Here is a 23,240-nt window from a genome sequence, read left to right on the forward strand (position 1 = left end):
TTCACATTCTTGTAGGATACAGCTCTGTCAACCAGCCCGTTGCTAAGCACTATTTTGCCTGCCTACACTGAAGTCTCCCATGTTAAACATTGTTTCAGGGATAAATTCTTTTTCTGTGATACCTAAGAGTACCTGGAAATATTAGAAGTCTCTGTCTGCTCCTAATGCCCTGGTAACACCATCTCTCCTACCTGTACACTCCCAAAACTCCCAGTGGAAATGTCAGAACTTACCTGCAGCTCCACAAGAGCTGCTGCAAAGCTGGTGCTGGTCACAATTCAGCAAAATCCTGTAGGTACCCAACTCTGACATTAGCCTGGAGAGTCATTAGCCTTGAGATGCAGTTGGGTGTAAATGCTTTCTAAATGAAGTGTTCTTGTTATGGATGAGCAGGAGTCTCATAATCTGGCTGATGGCCAGGACCCAGAGACCAGGGAGCCAGAAGAGTTTGCCTCCAACATCTGTTTCCAGTGTGTCTGCCTAACTCTCAATTTATCAACCCTTCACATTGTCAAGTTAAAAAAATGCATAAAATAATTGGATTATATATTAAGACTCTTGAGAGAGTTGCTTATTGACCTTCTTCTACTCCAGTGAATTTAGCTGTGAAAAATTGGGTAAAAAGCAGGGCCTTGCTGAAAGCGCGATATTACATCTGAGCAGGGCATTCTTGGATAAGCAGAAATTACTGTGTAACTAACAAAATGTGAAGAAATAAGATCCAAATTTAAGTGTGGAAATTGTGGAGTGTAGAAGCGATTGCTTTTATAAATACTTTTAAATGCATATTTGCACTCTGGGTTTCACTATAAATTGTAATGAAGTGCCTTTAAGTTCAGATGTGAATAAGGCCAAATGTTATTTGGGAAAAAAACCAAACCCAAAACCTTTGAAAAAACTATCTTCTAAGTGAAAATAACTGTGTTTTACCTCCCTAAACATAGCTGGTTTGGTTCTGAATAGCACAGAATATCACAGCTGTCTGATTCTTGTGCTAAGCATTTGCTTTAACCTTTTGGACCTTCCTTGTCATTCATGCTTGATATAAACTAAAGCTACACAAAAAATAGTGGATTTTAAAAATCTCATACATTCTGTCTGTAATTATCCTGGTGGCATGGTGTGACCTGCTGATTCAATTGTTATTGAGATGAATATGAGCTGTTAGTAGACCAAGGTTCAGTGAATACATTAAATCTTGAGGCCTCAATCAATTACCTGTTTCCTCATAGCAGTGTCTAGGATGCCTGGAAAATAAGAAGTATCAGAGATGATTAGAAAATACCTCCTTGGATGTAAAATGTCTCTCAAAAGTTGAATATCAATTTGAGAAGCACTTTTACTGGTGATTTATTAAGTTTAACTTGTTTTTTTCTATTACAAGAGAAAGCAAAATGTTGCCCTCTTTTCCATGGTCAGTGTGCTAAGGAGGGACTGGCTAAGCTGTGACACTGACACAACCTGCTTTGTGGCTGGACTGGGTTACCAGCACACAGCAGCCTTGTCCAAACAGGAGCAGGACACCTCTTTTTTTCCTGCCAGAATCCACTTTGTAAGTAGGGCCCAGGATGAGGTGGGGATGCTGTCACTTCTCAGCAAGCAGCTTCAGAATGGACAGCCAGAAAAGGCAGAGCAGTCACTTTAGTCTAAATTTAAAAGGCAATGCTTTAACCTTCCACAGAATTGGTCAAGTGGCTCTTGTGCAATTTCCTCTCTCAGGAGTCTGACCCAATGGTAGAAAGGGATTTTTAAATATGTAAATATGTTCCTACTATCTACACAGCAATCACCATCATGATTGATCCTTTTAGGGAGCAGAGGGGCACACAGCAACCTATGGAGTGGTTCTGCTTGTGTTGTTCTTGTTTCAGACGTTTGACTAATTTTTTTTTTCACATCAGCTTCTTTCTGTGTACTTTTCTGTATATGTATAGTACATAAAGTCTTTCTCACTCACACCCACTTTTTCTTTTTTCCTGGTGGGAGCTGTTCTGCTAATGATACAATCAGGGAATACTGTGGAGAGAAAAAGGGTGAAATTTGCATCATCTGCTGAGCCTGTTAAATTCTGAATGTTCCGTTTCATTAATTCTGTATGGCTGTGCTGGAAGAGCAAAGGACTATTCCCATACCCAGGGACCTACTCACCTCCTAGTAAGGCCTTTATTTGGCATATACTGGAAAATTCTAGTTCTAATGTGGATGCCAGCCTACAAATGCACATGGAAGTAGACCAATTGGACTGAGAGTTGTGGGTTTTGTTTGTGAGAGTTTGTGTGTTTTGCTAACTGAAGTGTATAATTATAGCTAATTATTTGGGCAATTCACTAATTCTTTCACGTTAGAACAAGCACCAAGGTTCCTTTTATTTTTCAATCTCATTAGACTTTGCAAATTTTTATGTCTTGTAGACCTTAAAAGAAAGAAGTCACAGAAGTTGATTGCTATATTGCAAAGACCATAGTATTGTAACAGGACAAGTGTCTTGTCTGGGATCACTTGGCAGAACTGGAAACAGAACTTGCCTTTTGCCTTTCAGCAAGATCCTCCATCCATCAGTGCCTCTGAAAGAACAGTTAATGGATAGATGAGACCTGAATTCCTGCTTCTCAGGCCTATACTTCAGTGCACCCTCTCTGAATCTAATAGGGATTTTGATAGTCAAATAATTATCTGCCTTTTTAATAAAAAAAAAGTATGCAATAAGATAGGGGAAGCTACTCTTACATGCAGTAGTAACTATTTCATTAGAAATATTTACATTTTGGAAGTGGCTTCTTGTTCAGTTTTCAGTGTATTATTTATAAAGATGCAACTAGACTGACATTTCTCTGGAAAACAGTTTATCAGGCTGTTCTACACTAATATGATCAGTCATATGCTGTACATCTCCTTCTCTTCCTACATATAAATTATTCAGAACTATTATAGCTGAAACTGAGAGCAGATGATTTTATTTCTGTCTTCTGAAATGCTAGAAAGGATTTGGTTTAAAAAGAAAGGGATGACATCCTTGTGAGGTACTGGGAAAGCAGGGATCAATTGTGACTGTCAGGCTTACTCCTGGAGAAATGGAAAAATTGGTTAAAAAGATCTTTTAGTTAAAAATCTTAGCAGAATTCATACAAAATATTTAAGCCTTTAGATTTTCCTATCAAATATAACAATGAGTACATCAATGTTTATGGAATGTTTTCCTAGGATAACTCTATCTCAACTGCCTTAACTGAGATGCTGTTAATGTGGCTTTATAGAAGAAATTTAACCTCTTGCAGTGACCCAAAGATTTAGGTCTTTTCACCTGAAAACACTTGATTTAGTCTTCTATAATCAAGGGGTTACTGATTTCTCTTGCATACAAATACACAATTCTGTGAACTCACAGTCTGTAATTCCCTCAGATGCACAGGTTTTGTCATTAAATGACCTTGAATTGCACTTCCCAGGAGTACCTGGGCTGAGGAGCAATTACTAAACAAATGCCTCCAGGTGTTTTGGGGTTCTGGAGGAGGTGGGTTCTTTGTGCCTTGGGATGGAATTTGAAGCTCTTGGTGTTGGGCTGCTTTGTGCAAGCTTTCCCATTTGTTCCGGTCCAACATGAGGTTAAGGTAAGTTTAGAGTCTTATTTGTGTTTTCTTCTGAACCATCTATTGCAGGCATCTATGTTTTTATTGAAAAACTAGTCTTTTTCTTTGACATGAGTTCAGTTTGTGCACCTTGTAGCTCCTATACAGCACTTGCTTTCTGGGGCTCTTTGCTCACTGGATGGATAGAGCTCTACAGAGCTATGGGCCATTTTATCTTGATTCAGCTGCATGGTCTGGACTGCAAAGCATTTAATCTTTTGTTTTAGTGGTCCTGAGGAAGTAGAGCAGCTGTAGAATTTTTCTGTAATTCCTGTTTTGACCCTGAGGCATAGGCTTTGTCCTCCATGAGGGGTTATATGCTCTTAATGTGATCTGTGGTGGTGTGGCCAGTGGTGTTATTCCCAAATCCTACTCTAAATACCCTATACCTAATGTTTTCTAGATAAATGATCCCTAAGATCCATTTCAATCCAAACCATTCAATAGGTCTATGAAAAGGTTTTGTGCTTTATGCCGAGTGGTTTATAAGAAATGGTGTTGATACAGTCAGAGAGAAATGAGCTGGGGATGTTGTTTTGTAGTGCTGATTTGGATGACTCTGAGTTGGCATTTGGCAAACCAGCAAGGAGCAGCCTGTAAACTTTTGGAAGAGTGTTCAATAAAATTTAGTAGCTCAGGTTGGTGGTCTGTGATACTGTAGGATGCCTTCCTAACTAGTGATGGTCCTGGTCATAAAGTTTGTGTTTGGATTCAGTACAGCCTGAACTTCAGAAATGCTTCATTTTCATGTGAATCCAAATATTTTTGACAGTGTGGGGCACTTGCAGAATCATGTATAGGTGTAATTTCCAATTTTTTTTTTCTTTTTCTTAAAAGTCTGAACCCAAATCTTTTTTTCCTTTTGCCTCCTCTTTGTATGCACTTATGCTGAAAAAGTGAAGTGAAAACAGAAGTGCTGCTTCTGGCAAAAATCGCAAGTTTTTACAAAGTTGTATCTGCAAGAAGTTTCTTCCTGTTATTTTGTTTAGTGCAAAGAAAGAAATTAATTCTGTGGTGACATATAATTTGTCCTCATTAGCAGGAAACAGAATTTATATGACTCAAAAGCTATTTGTTAGTCTAACACACCAGCCTAAAATTTTAGCCACCACTGATTGTGCATTGTTGACTTGACAGCAGAAGTAACCATAGCAGACTTAATGAATGCTTTCATGCAGTATGCACAGTCCTCCAAGAGTCCTTATTTCATACTATTTAATGCTGTGCTGAACAGTTGAGTTTGATAAAGGCTGAAACAGTCAGAATTATGCTTCTATTTGAATTTTAATTTTTAAAGGGAGAAGGCAGATGGTATTGTTTTACAGAGAGAATAGCCCAGCGTGTCCTGCCATATTAAAAGTCTCTTTGAGCCCATCTGATACTGGTCTCTGAGTTTTGTCTCTGCTGGTTTCCTCAGCATTGTCTTCAAATTGCATATATTAGTTTCCTATCAGAATAACTTGCAGGCATGGAAATCGGCCATGTCCTGTGAAGGTCACTGAAAAATTCATTCCCAAATAGGCAGCTTTTGTACAGCATTGATGCTCTTCTTGGTGCCAAAGCCTTAACTTTACAAATGGACATGAGTTCAAAGGCAAATGCTAATTCAAAGCAGCAGCATGTCTTTGGAAGTACAGTCTCCTTGTCTAGTATCCAGGAACAAATTATATTTAAATCATTCCCACTCAAGGGATAACTTGTGTGATCAAAAGTTAAAGCATGTTTCCTAAGGCTATTGTCCAAATGCTCCTTAAGCACTGACAGGCTTGGAGCATCAACCATCTTTCTTTCTTGGACACCTGTCCCAGTGTTTGACTACCATCTTGACAAAGAAATAAGCATGCTCACAAATAGAATAATCTGATAATTTCCTTTCTTTTTTTACATCTTCCCCATTTTTTTTCCTGCATGTCATCTGTCAGTAAGGCTGCTTGCTTCAGAGTTTGTAATGGGTACTAGTCTGCCTCTTATAGATCTTCTCTCCAGAGTCCTTTAGTCTTTCTAAGAAGATGCCATCTGACTCTCCCCACCTGTGGTTTCCTGGCTCAAACATCTGTTTTAAAAGCTGTTGTAATCTCAGTATAGATTTGTCTCAAAAGAGACTGAACTCCTCTCTCATAAATCTTTCCTGATGCTTCCACATCCTTGCTTTTTCCCAAAGCTCAGGCAGCAATATCTGTTATTTGCTCAGCTCAACCTCCTTGATAAAAGTTCAAAGCTTTTGATGTTGGCACAAATCGGTTTAAATGATATGATTTTAAAAAACCCCAACAAACAGGAACCCCTCAAAAAATCACCAAGAAAAAAGTACTTTGTTTCATGTTTGGTGAATTCCATGCAAGTAGATAGAAAAAAACCCCAGACAAAACAAATAATGCAACACTAGATCTGATTCAAAGGTGTTGGTCACCATCATTGGCTGTGTGGGAAAAGGCAGCAATTGAAAATCTCATTCCTTGCAATACTACAAAGGTGATAAAGAATCAATTCTTTGAAACTGAAATCCCATTTCAAAACTTATTGTGAAGAGTTGATGGACAGTCAGAGGTGGACCCTGCTGTGTTGTGGGAAGTGGAGAGGGAGCAGGCCAGTGAGTGACAGTGGAAGTGAGGGGTGAGTGAGGGGAAACAAGGAAAACAAGTCTGGAGCCTAGAGATAAGCTTTCTGCCATCAAGACTAATTCATAATTGCAGTGCACATTGCTGGGAGGTGGTTGGTGATCTTGAGGAGTAGACTGGAGAGTGATGGAAATGCCAAAACAGCAGCAAATTTGTTTTTCTGGCTGCTAGAAAGCTTCTCTATGTTTAACTCTTCCTGGGTGTGGAACTACAAGTCAGTGCCTCTCATCTGGGAGCTTCTAGTGGTGGGAATAGTTATGATAGAGGGCACCAAGCCAAGGACCTGGGCTGCACTTCACTCTCTTTTCCTGTTGTTTTTTTCTGGGTTAAGTTGAAGTTTTGTACCCAGATTTCTTCCCCTGGTAACCTGGGGTGCTCACATAGAGGGGAGGACCAATTTCAGTACAATAAAGTAACATTCAGTGTAAGAAAAAGTATTAGGTACTAATTTTTATTTTGTTTTTTAAATATAACTGCCACTAAATATTGTGAGCATTCTCAATGTAAAGGTTTTGCACCTCAGGAATTTTTGTGAGTTGACTCCCTGTTAAAAGCAGAGTCATATGGATGATGGCTCTCTTCAAAGTGATGTGAGATTTACTTAAATGTTCAACTGGTTCCTGAAAGAAAAATGGTGTCAAATTTAAATGCATCATGTCTCCCAGCATTTCCAATGTACACCTTGACTTCTGTTTCAACTGCTGACTCCTGTGAGAGAGATTATAGAGAGAGTGGAGACAGAGCCTCCTACTTGGAAGACCTGTCTTTTTTTTTCCCTGTTCCCCAGAAAGGAACTTCTCTGGAAAACCTAACAAAGGCATAATCCATCTCCATATCAAAAAGTATGTCTAGCTGGTAAAAGTGTTAAATTATGTGTAACAGTGCCACCTGCTGAATCCCAGCCTAACACCTTTCTTCTCAAAGGGAAGTGAGTCTTAATGAAATGGTACTGGTTTTGATTAAGGCACAGGCACCTACCCTGCCTGTTTCTTATGTAGAACAGAGGGTACAACATGGTGTAAAAAAATCAAATTAAGTATTCATCTTCAGAGCATAAGATTTGTTTCACTAAGTGTGTCATAAGGCAAAGCCCTGGGAAATTATACCAGAAATGGGTTTGTCTGTTGTTAAATTGGCCTGATGCATTTTTCACAATTATTAGTACTGAAATATAAGAAGAAATAAAATTTGAATTGCAGTGCTAGTAGTAACTTGTCTAGAAGATGCCATTGTTCTCAAGTTTCAGACAGAACGAGATTCCCTGTTGAATTTCTAAATTTAGAAATATTTGATTCTTCCAAGAGCACTGTCAAATGAGTCTGAACTGACTGAGACAGGCAGTCATTTTGTGGAAGTCAGTGAATGCCTTTGCTGCATTCAGCAGTTTGATAGACCAGCCCCCATGCTGCCTAGAACCACTTCATTTTTCTGAAGCCATTATAGGCTGAATTCTACCCACTTTATTAATAATGAATATGTCTTTAAATGCTCCTGGTCCTTTTAATGGGATGCTGATGCAGGACAGTGCTGTTGAGAGTCTGTAGCTGAAATGAGCTCCTGCTCCCAAGGACCATCCTGGGTGATGTCAGGTGCTCCATGACACCACCTGGTATATGCACTGCAGCACCCCTTGCATGTTACCTTGTATGTTTGTGCATCATATCACATATGGAAAGACCTTTCTGTTGTGTTTAAATCTACACATGCCCTTCCCTTACCCCTTTGCTACTTGGTGCAGGGTTGGCCTGAAGGGGCTGCTTTGTTTGAGGACCATCCTCTGCTACATGCACAGCTTTACAAATGCCAGGACCAGTGTCCACTCTTGTCACAAGTATGGCTCTGACACCTTTGGGAGCTAAATCCAACGTGTAAAACTGTAACATGCTGTGTATTTCTGGCATTAGCTGGCAGGAAATGTTATGCTAAAGAGCTTGCTGTGAAGCTGTCTTAATTGGGAAAGCAGAAGAGAATATAATGTAGTGGACAGACTCATGTAAAAGCATCTAGCAGTAAGATACAGGATGCATGCCTCCCCTTTTCCACATCCCTACAACAGTCTGAAAAACAACAAGAAAAAAAAAAGATCTCAACACATGGCAGATATGGTTTTGTTTAATTAGAAAATTAAACATGCATATTTTGGGCATCAAATTCAGAAATTTGAGATTTACCTGGCTGTCATAGGTAAGTTGCACAGGTATTTTTCTTCTTGCTGCCCCTGGCTCTGACATTATGGCTGTGAGTGTATAAATAGAGAGATGCATTCTCGTATTTCCATTTCCAGTGTGAGCGCTGTGTTATTGGCCTCAGTGTTTCTAAGCAAGGAAAAAGGGATGTTAACAGCCATGTAAATGAAACTGGACACAAGCTTAACAAAATGCGACAGCAAAGTAAAGCCACTGACTTTGTTCCATCAAAAGATACAAATTTCCCATACTCCAGCAGAACATTCAAAGTGCCAGCACTCTCAGAGCTGTTTTCACTTGGTGATGTGCTCTAACAGTCAATTTGTTTAAAGGGGAAGAAGGATGGCATTGCAAATGCAGCAAATAAAACATAGCAATGCTGCAGAATGAAATTCTAGCAGAAATCCTCCTGCTGGAGTCAGACTCCCAAAAAACCAGCCATTCATCCTGGCTCTGGATGGCAGCAGTGGCACAGAGCAGAGAACCTGTTTTCTTCCATCGTGGAGTGCAGACAGAGGTGGGAGCACTCTTGTATTTTGTCACCTGTGCTCAATACCTGTGTGCTGAAGTACCTGATAAAAGCTTCAGAGGCATCTTGAGAACTCTGTACCATGAAATAGATGCTGTTGGCTGCAGACTGGGCTCAGCTCAAAACCCTAGATGAACACAAAGGATTTCTATATATTTGTTAAAATAAAGATGGTCTCTAACAGCTCTGCATTCACAGCTGCAAGGAAGCCATAAGCTTCTGTGCATTTAATAGGTGTGTTAAACTACTTTCTTAAAGCCAGGCTGATTCTTGTGACTTTCTCAATCAAACCTTTTGCCTAAATGTCTCCCAAAAGGAGCTCTGGAGTCTGTACTGAGCAGTTGCTGTGTTAATCAAACTGCTGAAAGCAATACAAGAAGCATTGCTTATCTAAAGGACAGGGCAACACAGCTTCTGTACCCTTTTTTTTTGCCTGAGAGGGAACTGGGGAGTAGGACTAAGTAGCAGATTAGCACAGCACACTCCAGATTTAATTTTAAGGAGAAGAATTTTGTAGGGGCACACTGAGGTGGTTCATGCTTGGGAGCTTCTGCCTGTTTGCTGTGAGTGAGGATGAGGAATCACAGAATGGTTTGAGTTGAGAGATGCCTTAAAGATCTTTTAATTCCAAGCCCCTGCCATGGGCAGGGCAGATCTTCCATAGACAAGCTTGCTCAAAGCCCCATCCATCCTGACCTTGAACACTGCCAGGGCTGGGATATCCACAGCTTCTCTGGGCAGCCTGTGCCAATGCCTTGGAGGGAGCAGGAGAAATGAGTGGGGAGAAGGTCTTGGACAAAGCCTGAGGGATAACAAGACACAGGCCCAGGTGGTCTTGTTTGAGATACCAGTAAACCCACATTTTGGGAGAAAGGTTAGCACAAACATTTGTTAAGAGATCCACAATCTAACGTAGTAGACCTAAAAAACCTATTTACAATGGCAAAACCAGTCCTCAACCTATGAGCAAAAGCATTGGACATGTTGCTTGGTAATTTCCATTGGAAGCAGGAAGAGCAAACCACTCCTGTCTGAATTTGAAAGGTGTGTGGTGGAGAATGAATGACTGGAATCCACTGCAATCTTTCTGTAGTGCTGTCATAAGTCCAAATGCACAGGGCTCAGTGGAGAATAAAACCCCTTAAAAATTATTTCAAATATCTTTTCTAGGTATACTTTTATTTGGGGCACTTAGGGAAGAAGGAATTGGTATGCTTTTCAGAGTAAAAAGTTGAAATTCTTCCCTTTTCGCTGCTGAACATTTCCTTCTTCCATCTCTGCTCAGTCATTAGGTGTTGGGTCTTAAATTTATCCTGTCTCCTGGGAGGAAAAAATATCCATGTTCTTTAGAGAGAAGGACTTACTTCGTTGATAGGTTTACTTTAAAAAGGGATAAGGGAGAGACTTGCAACAGATTTGAAGTGTTAAAAATAGCCATGGACAGTATGTAGGTGGTGTCAGTTATGTAGCTTTTCTTAATCCAAGTACAGAGCTGAGAGGGATAAGATGGCACAGGAGCAAGGTGCTGTGGAGGTGCTCATGCAGCTGAGGGTGTGTTTTCTAGCCTCACCATTTGTTGAGCTATTTGACATCTGGGTTGACCTTGAGTACTTTGTCTGCAAAGCTGATATCAGGTTTGGAATTGGACAATATTTTATGGACTTACTAGGTGTACTTGGAATAAAAGGAACTTATGGTGACAAAGACTTTATAATTTGTAAATCCATCAGCGTTTATTGAAAGGATTCTTTTTTTTAAATGGGGACAATAAAATGAAATTTTGTATGGTTTTGAATATTTCTCTTACAATTGGAAAAATCTAATATTTAAGAACATTGGTGGGAAATTACTATTACCACAATGCAGAGAAAAATTCTCTATTCTGTCAGAAGCAATCACTGCTTGTTTTGATTTTGTTTGGATTCATTGCACAAGAATATGGAACAGAGGTCCCATTAGAGCCCATGACCCCTGGGATGGGGTGTTGGGGATGTATGTGCTGGAGGACTGTTCCTTCCTGAGGGAACTCCTCATGGTGTCACTGTGGGTTGTTTTCAGCTGTGCAGCCCTGGACAGAGGGGGCAGAGTTGTTGGACAGGCAAATACTTCAGAGGAACAGCTGGGATAGAGAATGGGTTTGATGAACCTGGAGCCTTTTCCTGCCTTTCCTTGTGTGGTTTTTAGGCTGGGGCTTTTGGGGCTTCTATAACACTGACTGTAGATGGGACTGAAATTGTCTGTTGGTTTGTTGGGCTCATATTGTCTAGCAGTTTCTGGGATTTTCATAATTGGGAGGGAAGCTTTCTAAGGGCACCAGCAGTGCTGCCTGTGAGTTATTCTTGGCTTTTTGCACACAGACTGATTTGTATTTGTTCTCTTTACAACCTATGGGGGTAACCCAGAGCAGGCACAGGGATGTGCTGGTCATTCACCTATTTGATCTTTTGTCAAAATACATTTAGTGAGAACAGTGGGGTGTGAGGAGAACATTAGGAGTCTTCCAGCAGGTCAGTGTCAAAGGGAAGAGAGACCATTGTTAGGCTCTATCACAGTCAGTGGAAAAGGGAGAAAGAACAGCCTACCAAGAAACTGTTGTGTTAGACCTCAAGAGATGAGCTCTGGGACTGCAAAATTCTCTTACTGAATTGATGAAATAGTAAATGAAAGGGGAAGCAAAATTTTATTGAAATTAACATGAAGTCCCTTTAATCATCAAGCTTAATCCTCAGTAGAAAAGGACTCCAAAATTGATTTAAAATCTCAGTACAACTATCCTCTCTAATGTGAAACAGAGATTCAAGTAAATGAATGATTTGCTTAAAAAATTCTGACTAATCTTGAGAACATTAAAATTAATATAAATGTGTGATCTCAAGTTCTATCCATTTTTGGATCCCATTTCAGTAAGTGCATATAATTTGGAATGGGACCTAAGCCATTTTGTGTGTAAGTGTACAGGGAATGCACTACAGTACCTTTAATCAGAATGTCAAAGAGAGATCAGCTTTGCTGTTTCACATAAGGTTTGGAAATATCACCTGAGATGAGCTGGAATAGAAAGAAAGGATACTCTAGAGTGGAAATACTACAGTTTCCTTCAGGATATTAGGGGATTTTAGCAGCTGTTTCCATGGGGCAAACAACACCTGTGAGGCTGTGAGAGCTCCTGGCTGTGTGTGCTCATATTGTAACACTTAAGTGTTGCATGTGTGTCTGAAGTTCTCTCAAGGACCTTGCTGTGCATGCCAGGACCCACTGGGATAAGAGAGACCATCTCCCTGTATCCTTGGCTTTGTGGAGGAGTGCTTTCTGCCTTCCTCCCTCCAATGGTTGGCTCTTTGGACAATTCATTGCTTCTGCCAAGGAATTTTAAGAAAGGCAATCTGATCCATAATCTTAGGTGCTAAATCATTCAAAGTTCAATTTATTTTATATCCTGTAAGAAAAAGTTAATTAATTGCTCAGTTTAGAGATTGTGCTATTTCCTGCTGAACATCGACAGGAATCAACTATGTGTATTTAAGATACTTTCATCATAGGGTTAAAGGTGAGATGAGGACACACTATCATCTTAGATATTAAGTAAATTTTGTATAACAGAGATAATTACCCCTCACAGATGCCTGCACTGTTAACCCAGTGCTTTTAGTCAGACTGAAGTGTTTAGCCTTTGGAAAAAGCAGATGTGTCACAGGCAGATAAGCAAGGAAATGCCTCCCCCCTGTGCCTGCAGCACCCAGGAACACATGGGTGCTCTGATGCTTCAGGGCTGGAGAAAGAGAAACCTAAAGAACTCAAGTACATCTGCTCAGCTGGGAGGAAAGCAAATTCTTTGCTAGCTCTGGGAGATGATCAGCCCCTGAAATTAAAGAACTGATTACAATAATTTTTCAAAATTTGAGTGAGTACTGAGGAAAATCAAGGGCTGCTGTTGCTTGCTGTGCCTTGTGGCTAAAGGACTTGCCCAGGGGCATTCCTGGATTTGCTCCTGTTCTTGCCTTCCATTTCCAGGCTGAGTAGTGGGTTCAAACCCTGTCCTTTAGTCAGACTTCTGGTGGTTTATGATGCCAGCAATGGTGACTTTATTGCTTCTCTGGATGCTGGAGCAGTGGCAGTGCTGGTCCTGCAGTGGCTTCTCCCCTCTGCCTTCATCCTGCCGGACCTCTGAGACCAGAGCTGCCCTGTTTCCTACAACCTCATGTCCCACCATGCAGACTTCCTGTAGCAGAGATTCTCCTGTGTATTTCTGTGCTTTCTGAGGTACATGAGAAGCACAGTAAATAAAGCAGGAAGCACTTCTTTCACAGAATTAACTATTTACCTTTGCATTTGTACTTTTTGGTAAACAGCATACGTATTAAAATAAACTGCTGTCAGCTGAAGTGAAATCACTCACTGCAGCTTGTAAGGGATTTTACACATCCTTCTGCAAGCCCAAGAATTAGACATCTGCTAGGATAAGGGTTAGAGAAAATGATACTAAATTGCAGAATGTGGGGAAAGCCTGGAAGATGATGTTGAAGCTTCTGAGTTCTGATGTTGCTCTTCTGAGGAGCAGAGAGGGTATTTGAAATTGCTGTCTCTTGATCTGTCCGGGCTGCCAGATGTGGACGGGTTGCATTGAAGAATAAAACTGAGTGTTTGTCACAGACTTTCAGTGGACTCCTGTAGGTTGTGGAGAGTGAATGTGCCATACTTGGAGAAGGTGCTGGGCCAACACCTGGGGGAATGGAATGTCCTTCCTTTGTTGCAGGGACACAGCAGAGATGTTGCAGTGCCAGCTTCCCCATAATACCCAGTGATCAATTATATTGCTGCTAAACCAAGCCACAGTAAAATCTGTGTCATGCTTAAATTGCTGTAACAAAAATGTGTGGTCAGCTGTATCAGAAACCTTTGCTAGATCAATAAATAAGGCTCCATAAATGTGGACAATATCCAGAGAAATCATACTATCATTCCCAATGCATACAGCTGTATTGCAGTAGCTGGTCTGAGCATGGACCTGCATCCAGAATGAACAGCAGCTGCTTAACTGGTGTATAAATCTCCTGTGAACACATGGCTGTGTGGGTGACACTTAAATGAAGAATGGCCAGGGTAGATGTGACCTTTTGTGTAATTTTGTGAACCTGGGGGATAACTGCTTGTCATGTAGCTTCTTCCCAATTCAGTCTGAGGGTAGAATTTGTGCTTTCATGACTGATCAGATGCAGAGTGTGACTGTGGCATGTGAAGGGTTCATCAGCAGCAGGTGCCTGTTTGTCAGAACCAGCTCACCCCTGCCAGAACAGCAAGATTTTTCCAGTATTGTTTCTTTTCTGAATTTTTACTTTCTGCCACCATAAATTACTTTCTCTAATAGTTCAGATGGTTTTCACTCACTTTTATTGTAGAGATTGAAGTTAAATAATATTATGCTGGTGTTGGCTGGAGTAAGGCTATTTTTCTTCCCAGTGACTGTGGGGCTGTGTTTTGGATTTGTGCTGAACACAGCGATGGTGATAACAGAAGTGCTTTTGTTCTTGCTGAGCAGGGCTTACACAGAGCTGAGGCCTTTTCTCCTTTCCACACTGCCGTGCTGGCAAGGAAATGGGGAGTATGAGAGCTTAGGAGGAGGCACAGCCAGGACTGGTGACCCTAGCTGACCAAAGGGATATTCCAGAGCACATATACAGATATGTAGCAGGATATTCCTGCTCAGTGTATTGAGTGGGGGAAGAAGGGGGAAGAAGAGATGTTTGGAGTGATGGTGTTTGTCTTACCAGTGTGTCACTGATACACGTGATGGGGCCCTGCTCTCCTGGAGATGGATGAACTCCTGCCTGCCCATGGGAAGCAGTGAATTCATTCCTTGTTTTGCTTTGCTTTGTGCATGGTTTTTGCTCTCCCTTTTAAACTGTCTTTGTCTCAACCCATGAGTTTTCTGGCTTTTACCCTTCCACTTCTCTCCCAGTCCTGCTGTAGGGGGAGTGAGTGGCTGTGTGGTGTTTGGCTGCTGGTTGGGGTTTTAAACCATGACAAAATGACCAGAAGTCAGGCTGTATTGTTTATCAGACACATTTATAATGCTGTTTTCATTATGCTTTTTCATTACTGGGTAACTTTTGAGGGAGGAAGAGTTTAGTGATTAATCATTATTACAAAGAAATTAGAAGTAATGTGTACCAGTTGTAATTGTGACTTTGTAAAATCAGCCATGAGTGCCAGACTAAGATGGAGTACTGCTGTAGGTAATGACAGTTGCATATCCTCCACTGATTTTTGTGAAGTCTGGGTTTTGCTGAAAGGATCTCATCTGGTATTTTCTGTGTTTGGGTACTTGCAGCAGTGTATTCCCTCCTTTTCCTCCTGTCTTTGCCTGATTCACATTGTACAGGCTTTGGTCCCAACTGCAGTTAAAATGTGAATCCTCTCAATCAAAATCTATGGATGTGTGTACCCTGATCTAATACTTTTGTTGGCCTGAATGACATGTGCTGTTTATTGAGCTGGGCATTCTGGAATTCCCCATTCTGACTGTTATTTCCTCCTCAGGGTGTGTAAGTTCCTGGTCATTGCACACCTGGTATAAACTGCAGCTCTCTGGGCATTGTGAAACTACAAGGGATATGGGTAAATTCTACAAAATACAAATGTAACATGATGTGAATTTTACACCACCTGCCTTCTTAATGCTGACACTTTCTGCCTAATAATATATATTTAGATTTGGGAGAAACAACACCTCACCTGTGTGTTCTGACTCCAGAACATGGAGCAAAGGGCAGGCAGAGTCAAGATCAACAGCTGGAGCTGAGATTGTGCATGGAATATTTAACCTTCAAATGAGTGGCAAGGACTGGGGTAAATGGTGACAGAAAATGGGCAAGTGGTAAATCCAGTAAATGGATTTAGTATAGATGTGGAAAATGTTTGTATGGGTGATTTAACACTACAGTTACCCAAATTTGTCCTGGCCAGGGGCTTGCCACTGAAGCAATTAATTGAATGAGATGGGCATGGTAACATGAGTTCTTACTGTTCTTAGCTAGGGCTGTGTATGTACATGTGACAAATAAATTGCTGGTGACTGGCAGGGATTGTAGTAAAAGGTGGCATGCCCCTTAGCCAGAGGCAGGCTTTGGAGGCAATTAATCAAATGAGTTGGGCAAAGATATGTGACACCTGTCTCAGCACTGCAAATACACATGCAATTAATGATCTTGATGAAAGAGAGAAGAGATAATTTAAAGTAAGGTGTTCTCTAAAAAGCTAGAAACTCTTACTAGAACATTTCTGCCTTAGCTGCAGAGGAGTCCCAGCACTTTCAAAGCATCTGGTTTCCAGGTAATTCAGTGTATGCACATATGAACAGGAAGCACAAAGAATTTTCAGTGTCCTAAAATTCCCTCAGCTTGAAAGATGCTTGCACAAACAATGTACATTGTGTCCAAGTACTGTAGCTCAACTCCCAAATTTAACATAAAGATGGCAGAAATTCCCAAACATTGTAGAGAGCTCTTATAAGCATTTTTGGATCAGGTACTAGATAATGTAACCTGAGAGTTTGCAAATGTACTTTTCTTTATTGACAGCAGGTATTTTAGAGCTTTTTAGGTTATGACACCTTTTTACAAGCAAAAGGAATATTGATCTAACCATAGTCTTCACCAAATTTATGCTGCATTGCACCTTTGCATGGCAAGCATTAATTTCTAATGGTGATCTTGATATTTAAATAAAAAATTAAAAATGGTAGTAATAGTTTTTTTCCCATGGAGATTTAGCTCATCAGCTGTTTTTAGCTCTTGTTTCTTCTTGCCTCCAGCCCTTTTCTTTCAGAAAATTACACTTACTCCACCCTGAAACTACTTCTCCACTATAAGAATATCCTTGAGTCACTACTGACTTAACCAAAGGCCTCCCAATGCAAACAGTTAACTATGAAGGCTGATAATGTGCTGAGTTTTGCCTGCAAAGCCTCATGCAAGGTCAGATCTGCATCCTTTTAGGAGTTGCACCTAAAAATGATGACCCTTATGCAGAATATTGACAGTTTTCACTTGTTATGTTTGTCTGCTTCTTCTTTGTACTGGAAAACTAGTCTGTCCCTCTTGTATAACTCTGTTCTGTAGTGGATGTATCATTGGGGTTTTGATCCTACTATCAAAATGAGTTGTTTAGGAATGTTGCTCTTAGGTTTATCTCCTGCTGCTGTAGCATCCCAGCCATTGCTCCCCAGTGAGAGTATCCCAATGCAAACTTCTGGAGACTTCCTTAGCTCTTCTTTTGTAGCTGGATTTTGTGTGAAGTCTGTAGAGCTCTTTTCTGAAATATTCCTACCTTGCTGAAATGAACAGGAATTGATACTTAGCCTTTATTAACCCAAGATTAACATCTCATCAATTATCTGAAGAAACGTTTAAGATTTTTTTTTTTCCAGACTTGTGATGGCAACTCATGGACTTTCAAGATAAAGCAAAGAGATAGTGTTAGCTTAAATGATGAGCAAACTGGTTGACAAGCACAATGGGAGATGATCTTTAGTATGTACATTAACAGCTTGCCATTTCAGAGAACTCCTTTTAGCTGAATTGAGTGGCACTTTTGTTCTCTTTGCAGTTTCATTCCCACAGCAGGGAGAATACAAGAAAAGGAAGAGCAGGACCCTACAGATGGCAGTCTGATCAGTTAATTTCAACAGCAACTGAAAAGGAATCTTTTCATCTCCTCATAAGCCTCTGTCCATTGCTTGCAGGGTCCCAAAGAAAGGAAGAGAGCACGAGAGCAGGGTACCCTGAGGGCCCCACCACTCCCACAAGGTCAAACTCGTTACCTGCTCCACTGCACTTCTAAACTGTACCTGTCAAGAAAAGATTAACAGAGATCTTTCAATTTTTTTCTCCCTACCCTAAGTGAAACATAAAAGCAGCGATAGAAATGTCTTAAGGAGAACCAGGATGATGATACAGAGATTCTTTAGCATAGAAGAGAAATAATCTGTATTTAGTGTGTTCACAGACATAGAAATTATTTGCAGGCTGGTTATCAATCCTTCCAGTAGTCTGCTGGAACCTGGAGATATGAGGTAGCTGCTGGAGTTGTCAGTGTTTGGAGTTAAAGAAGAATGAATGCATTGCTGTCAAATGATCCTTCTCTATTTTTATTTTTTTAACCCCGCTTTATTATTCATGTGCAAGCAAAAGAAGGGGACAACTGGATGGGAATGAGAAATTAATTTAAAAAATAATCTGGCTTAAACATAGAGACTTGGTCAATAGAGCTGGGTTGTCTTTTTCTGGAGAGCAGTTTGAAGAGACGATTCAGGTTGGGACCACATTTCACATTTCTTGTTGGTTTCTCACCAAGCCTGTTCTGTATGTATTTCAATATGCAGGTGTCAATGAAATCAGTTTCATTCCATTCATTACATCTCTATTGGAATTGGTCCAATATACTCTAATAACACTCAACCTGCTAATTGTTTCCCAGTGAAAATAGAGATGGGTCAGTCTGAACCTATAGGACTTTATATTGATTACCTGGAAGCTTGATTGATGGTCTTTTCTTAGTTCTTAATGAATTAATCTGCATTAGTGATGGGGAAAAGTAGAAATAGTTTTGATTTTAGTCCTACTGAAGCTGGGGACGTGTCTTAAATTTTGCACACCAGCAATGGATAAATGAGAAGTCTCCAGCTCAGTAGAGTTAGCCACAGGCTTCAGAATACTAATTTTGGTCTTTGTTTTGCTTTTTCTTAGAATGAAGCCTGAGTCTACAAGCACTTTTTCTTTCATCTCTAACTTTAAAATTGCTCAATATCAGTTTTGCAATAGTCAAAGCTGGAATCTGGGCTTCCCCCTTGTAAGCCACAGTGAATTTTGCTGTAAATCCACTTGACTACTTGGTTGGCAATGAGATAGGATTTTTGTGCCAACTTAATATGCCCAATAGAAAATGAAATAAATAAACTAGTTTTCAGAGGAGTACCTTTAGGGCCAAAAATATTCTCCCTAAAATTTAGAAATACCCTAATTCAACAATGCTGGGATTTTTTTCCTTTAAAAAGGAACAATTATTTTCAGCTTGTGCAATTCTGTGCCAGTAATTATAGGTACTAAGCTTAAAAGAAATATCATGGAGTGGACATATGTGCACATGCACACATATGTATTTCTCTATGCACAAACAGCTAGATTTTGAATTTAGCTTCTAGAGATTTATTAAAGTGACATGTGGTGTCACCTCCTGCTTTATAGGAGCCCCTAGTTAAAAAGATATGAGGGCAGTGATTGTAAAACCATCATGTTACAAACATTAGTTAATGCTTCTGTCAGTCAGCTCTCTCTGGTGTGCAGTAGTCTCACATCAGAAGGCATTAATCTTACACTGGCTGATAGACAGAAATGCAGCATTGCTCTTCTGTTAAATCAAAATGTGCCCAGTCCTTTGCAGAAATGTGTTCCATTCCTGCCAGTAAGAGGCTCTGCTCTTTTGGCAACATCCTGTGTTCTTGCCTTGTCATAAACAATTCTGACTTTTCACTAATATACATAAATATTTTACTTTCAACACTGGAAAATAATGCAGGTCACTCTAGACCTAAAAGGACCCCAAATCTCCTATATTAGTTCCTCAAACCAAAAAGACTTGAGGGGATGTAGCTGTACTAAATAGTAAAAAGCAACAGTAAAAGCCACAATTTGGTGCTGGAAGTCCAGTTCTATTCTTCTATTTCCTTCACTGTCCTCAACTACAGCCTCTGTGAGCTCCCACCTCGGCTTCAGTTCCAGGAAGGTCGCATCCCTTTGTCAGTTTATATATATCAATATAAACATGTGTATGTCTATGCATACCTGGATCTTCTTGTATGTTCTAGCTCTTGTCTTTAGAACCCTTTTTACCTCTTTTGTTGTAAGACCTTCTGAGGAGGTTTCTTTGGGTTGCTTGTTGTCAGTCTTGGTTGATTCTGTGGCTTCTCACTGCCAGACCCTTGTTTGGTTTCCAATTTTTGTTTGTCTTTGTTCTCTGGACTGCTTTCCTTGTGGATTCTTTAGCATGTTTGCCATTAGATTTTTATCTTCTTGAAATGTCAAACCCGCTGCATCATGTACTTTCTATTTTATAAGGCCTTTGAGGCGGGGGGGTAGAATTTATTCTGTTTACATGATACTTTGTACAAGGTTAATAGTTTGATAGGCCTCTAAGCAACATTATGTTCTCTGTTATATTTAATGTTAAAATATTACTATGTGTAAGTCATTGGCTTGAAAATTACCTTTTTGTCTTTAAAATGTAGAAGTTTTTTCTGTTGTTTTTCCAGGATTGATAAAGGCTTTGGCCAGCTATGAATGTGTAGGTAGGAAGTAAGCTCAGCTGCTTCCTCCACAGTGCTGTTATATATTTATTAATTGGGTCCTGTACAAAACCAGATTGCAACACAATTCACTTCTCCCTCTTTCCAAGTTGAACCCATCTATTGCTAATCACTGAACTTAGGTGTAGCACTGAGCTTGTTTCTTGTCCATGAATTGTGCCATCATTGCTGTACTTATTAATCTTTATATACCAGTGTTATACAGTATGGTCTAAAAAGCATTCCTGGACCTTTTATTTCCAGTACTTTGTATTTCTAACTTGAGTCCCAACAGCTTTTCATTACTTTGCTCACAAAAGTTTTGCTGAACATAAACTCCCCTTTAAAAGCCTTCTTGGACCAAGCTATGCAGCCTGCCTGAATAGTCTTCTGTTCTTTGCCTGATCACTGAGTTTAGGATCTTTTCCTGTGCTACAGCTCTGTAGTTTTCTAGCTTGGCCCTTAAATCTGTTTTAAGTGTGGATGCAATGTAAACTTTCCTCAAATGCTTAGCCCTATTGAAAAATTGCTCTTTTCTAGGGCGGTGTACAAGCCAGTGCTGTTAAGAATAGTGATGTTACAAAGGCTTTGAGCTATAGAATGCTATGGATTTTTTTTCAGAGAAGTTCTTTTCAGAGAGGGTCCCACCCCAAGCTGAGATTTCTGCAGTTCAGTGTGAGAGAAGAGCTCACAGTTCTGTGATATTCAGAGGGATTTCAGCTACTGCTGGTTTTAAAAGAGAAAGTACCAAAAAGGGGGGCAAGAGAAACCCTAAAGCACATGAAACCACTTCCACAGTGTTTGTTGTCTTTTTTTTTTCATCTCTCCTTGCTTTACAAGTCTAGATACAGAATATCCTTTGTGACTTCTCTTGGACTGAATTCTTCTTTTTTTTGACTGTTCTGATACTGTCCTCAGTTGCAAAAATAAGATATGTTGCCCCACTAGTAGGAGCATATTTTTTTCCTGTGCAGTTTTCTCTTCCTCCTTGCTGTTCATGAGCATAAAGGGATATGTTTTTAACTCTCACAATACTAATTATGTCTCCTGATCAGCCTTTTAAAAACCTGTAACCCTTCCCAAGGACAGTCCTGCCTCTGGGTAGAGTCATATTGATGCTTCTGTGTTTGGAGTGTTTTAAATCCTTGCTCTTCAGACCTCTCTGAGCCATCTCTTGGTATCTTGGGGAAGAAAAAAATCCCCCCACAAACCATTTGTATTGCCCTTGCACATGTGGCATATGGCTTGTTCCTTTAGGTCTCTTGGATGTGAAGTGTTCCAGTAGCTGTAAATGATGGAAAAGCAGGACTTTAGGCATTCTGTGGAAAGCTGATGTAGGAATGTGGAGCAGGAGAATATTGAGAAAATACTTTATGAAATTCTAACCAAATGTTAACTATCCCTTGTATTGATTTGATGCTGTGGGTGCTCTCCTTCCCTGCTGTGTTCTCTTGCTTCTTGTCCTCCGAGAGGTGGAATTTATCACCTTGCAGGCAGATGGGGCATTTGGCAGAAGCAGGATCCAGATGTAAAGCTTTGGAAAGTTCCCAATAGCAGCATCTGGGCTTGGCTCTGGCTTACTGCCTGAATTCTTTGTGAACTCAGAACAGCTGGCTGTGAAGCTGCCTCTGAGGTTATCTCAGGGGTGGTTGCTGCAGATCTGGCTGTGAGATCAGATTCTCCTGACGTCCCTCTCCACTCAGAGGAAATGTTCCCATACGTTTACATGCAGAAATCTTTTTGTAGCTCAGGCTTTAAATGTACTGTATAAAATATGAGCATGTATCTTTTTGTACCCACAAGATGAGTGATCTGGAAACTGCATGAGGAATAAGCTTGTGTGTGTAGATTCATGTCAATGCATTTCTGTGTGAGAATATGGATAATTGTTAGCAGATTCTGTACTACTATGACTGCTTTGACTCCAAGTGCATGGGCATGTGCCAGCAGATTATTTGGCTAAATATCTTTTCATTTCATGTAGCAGCAGAACACTGTAGGTTTTGGGCACGTTGCCTTCTGTCCATTTTGTTTAAAACACAGCCTTGTGCAGTTGAATCGTGTTGCCTTCATTATGTGAAACTTAGTTCTGTGCACAGGTCTGATAAAGACTAATTTCTCAGACTTAAGTGGCTCCTAATTCAGTGTCAGGCTCTCTTTGCAGTGGGGATATTCACTACTAGATAGATTTCAGTGCAGTCAAAACAAAACAAATGTGCATTGAGTCAGTATTTTATAATGTTCACCACAGCTGTCTGCATCATGAATGGAGAGCAGTCTGTCTTCTATTTATGGTAAATCATTGATTAGAATGCACTTGAAATATTGTGTTGAAAATACATATATGTTGTCTATGCAGATATGTTTAAAATATTTATCCCTCTGTGTGTAGTGTGGAATATATTTAGAATTAAATGACCAGACTTGTGAATTTTGGTGCTTCAGGATAAAAAAAAGACTTTTTTATATATATATATATATATATATATGGCCTTTTAAAAATAAAACTGTAGTAAACATTTATTTGGAATGACTTCCATTGGATTGACTACTTATTAATACGTAAGAAAGAAAGGCCTAATATTGAATTTGACAACTTCAATGTGTACCTTTGGGTGCATCCATGCTCTTTTTATTCATACTTTCATGGAAAAGTAGAAGAATAGGATAAGTTTAGAGTGAAAAGTGTTTGAAAATGGTACACTGATTTCTACTAAGTCCTTGGCAGGTGTTTTTCATTGTTATCTCTACTGAAAGTTTACTTAAGACTGGTTGAGTCTTACAAGGTGAACTGGTTCATCTGACTCACTCTGCACTCTTAAACCAATGAGAATTTAGTCTCTGCTTTCCTTTGTGATAAATTGAAATTCACAAATGATAAAGGCAACAAAAGAAATTTTGCTTTCTGGCAAGTTTTTCTTATTTCCTTGGACCAAATTTTCA

Source organism: Agelaius phoeniceus, chromosome 11, assembly GCF_051311805.1.
Source record: "Agelaius phoeniceus isolate bAgePho1 chromosome 11, bAgePho1.hap1, whole genome shotgun sequence".
NCBI classification, from domain to species: Eukaryota; Metazoa; Chordata; class Aves; order Passeriformes; family Icteridae; genus Agelaius; species Agelaius phoeniceus.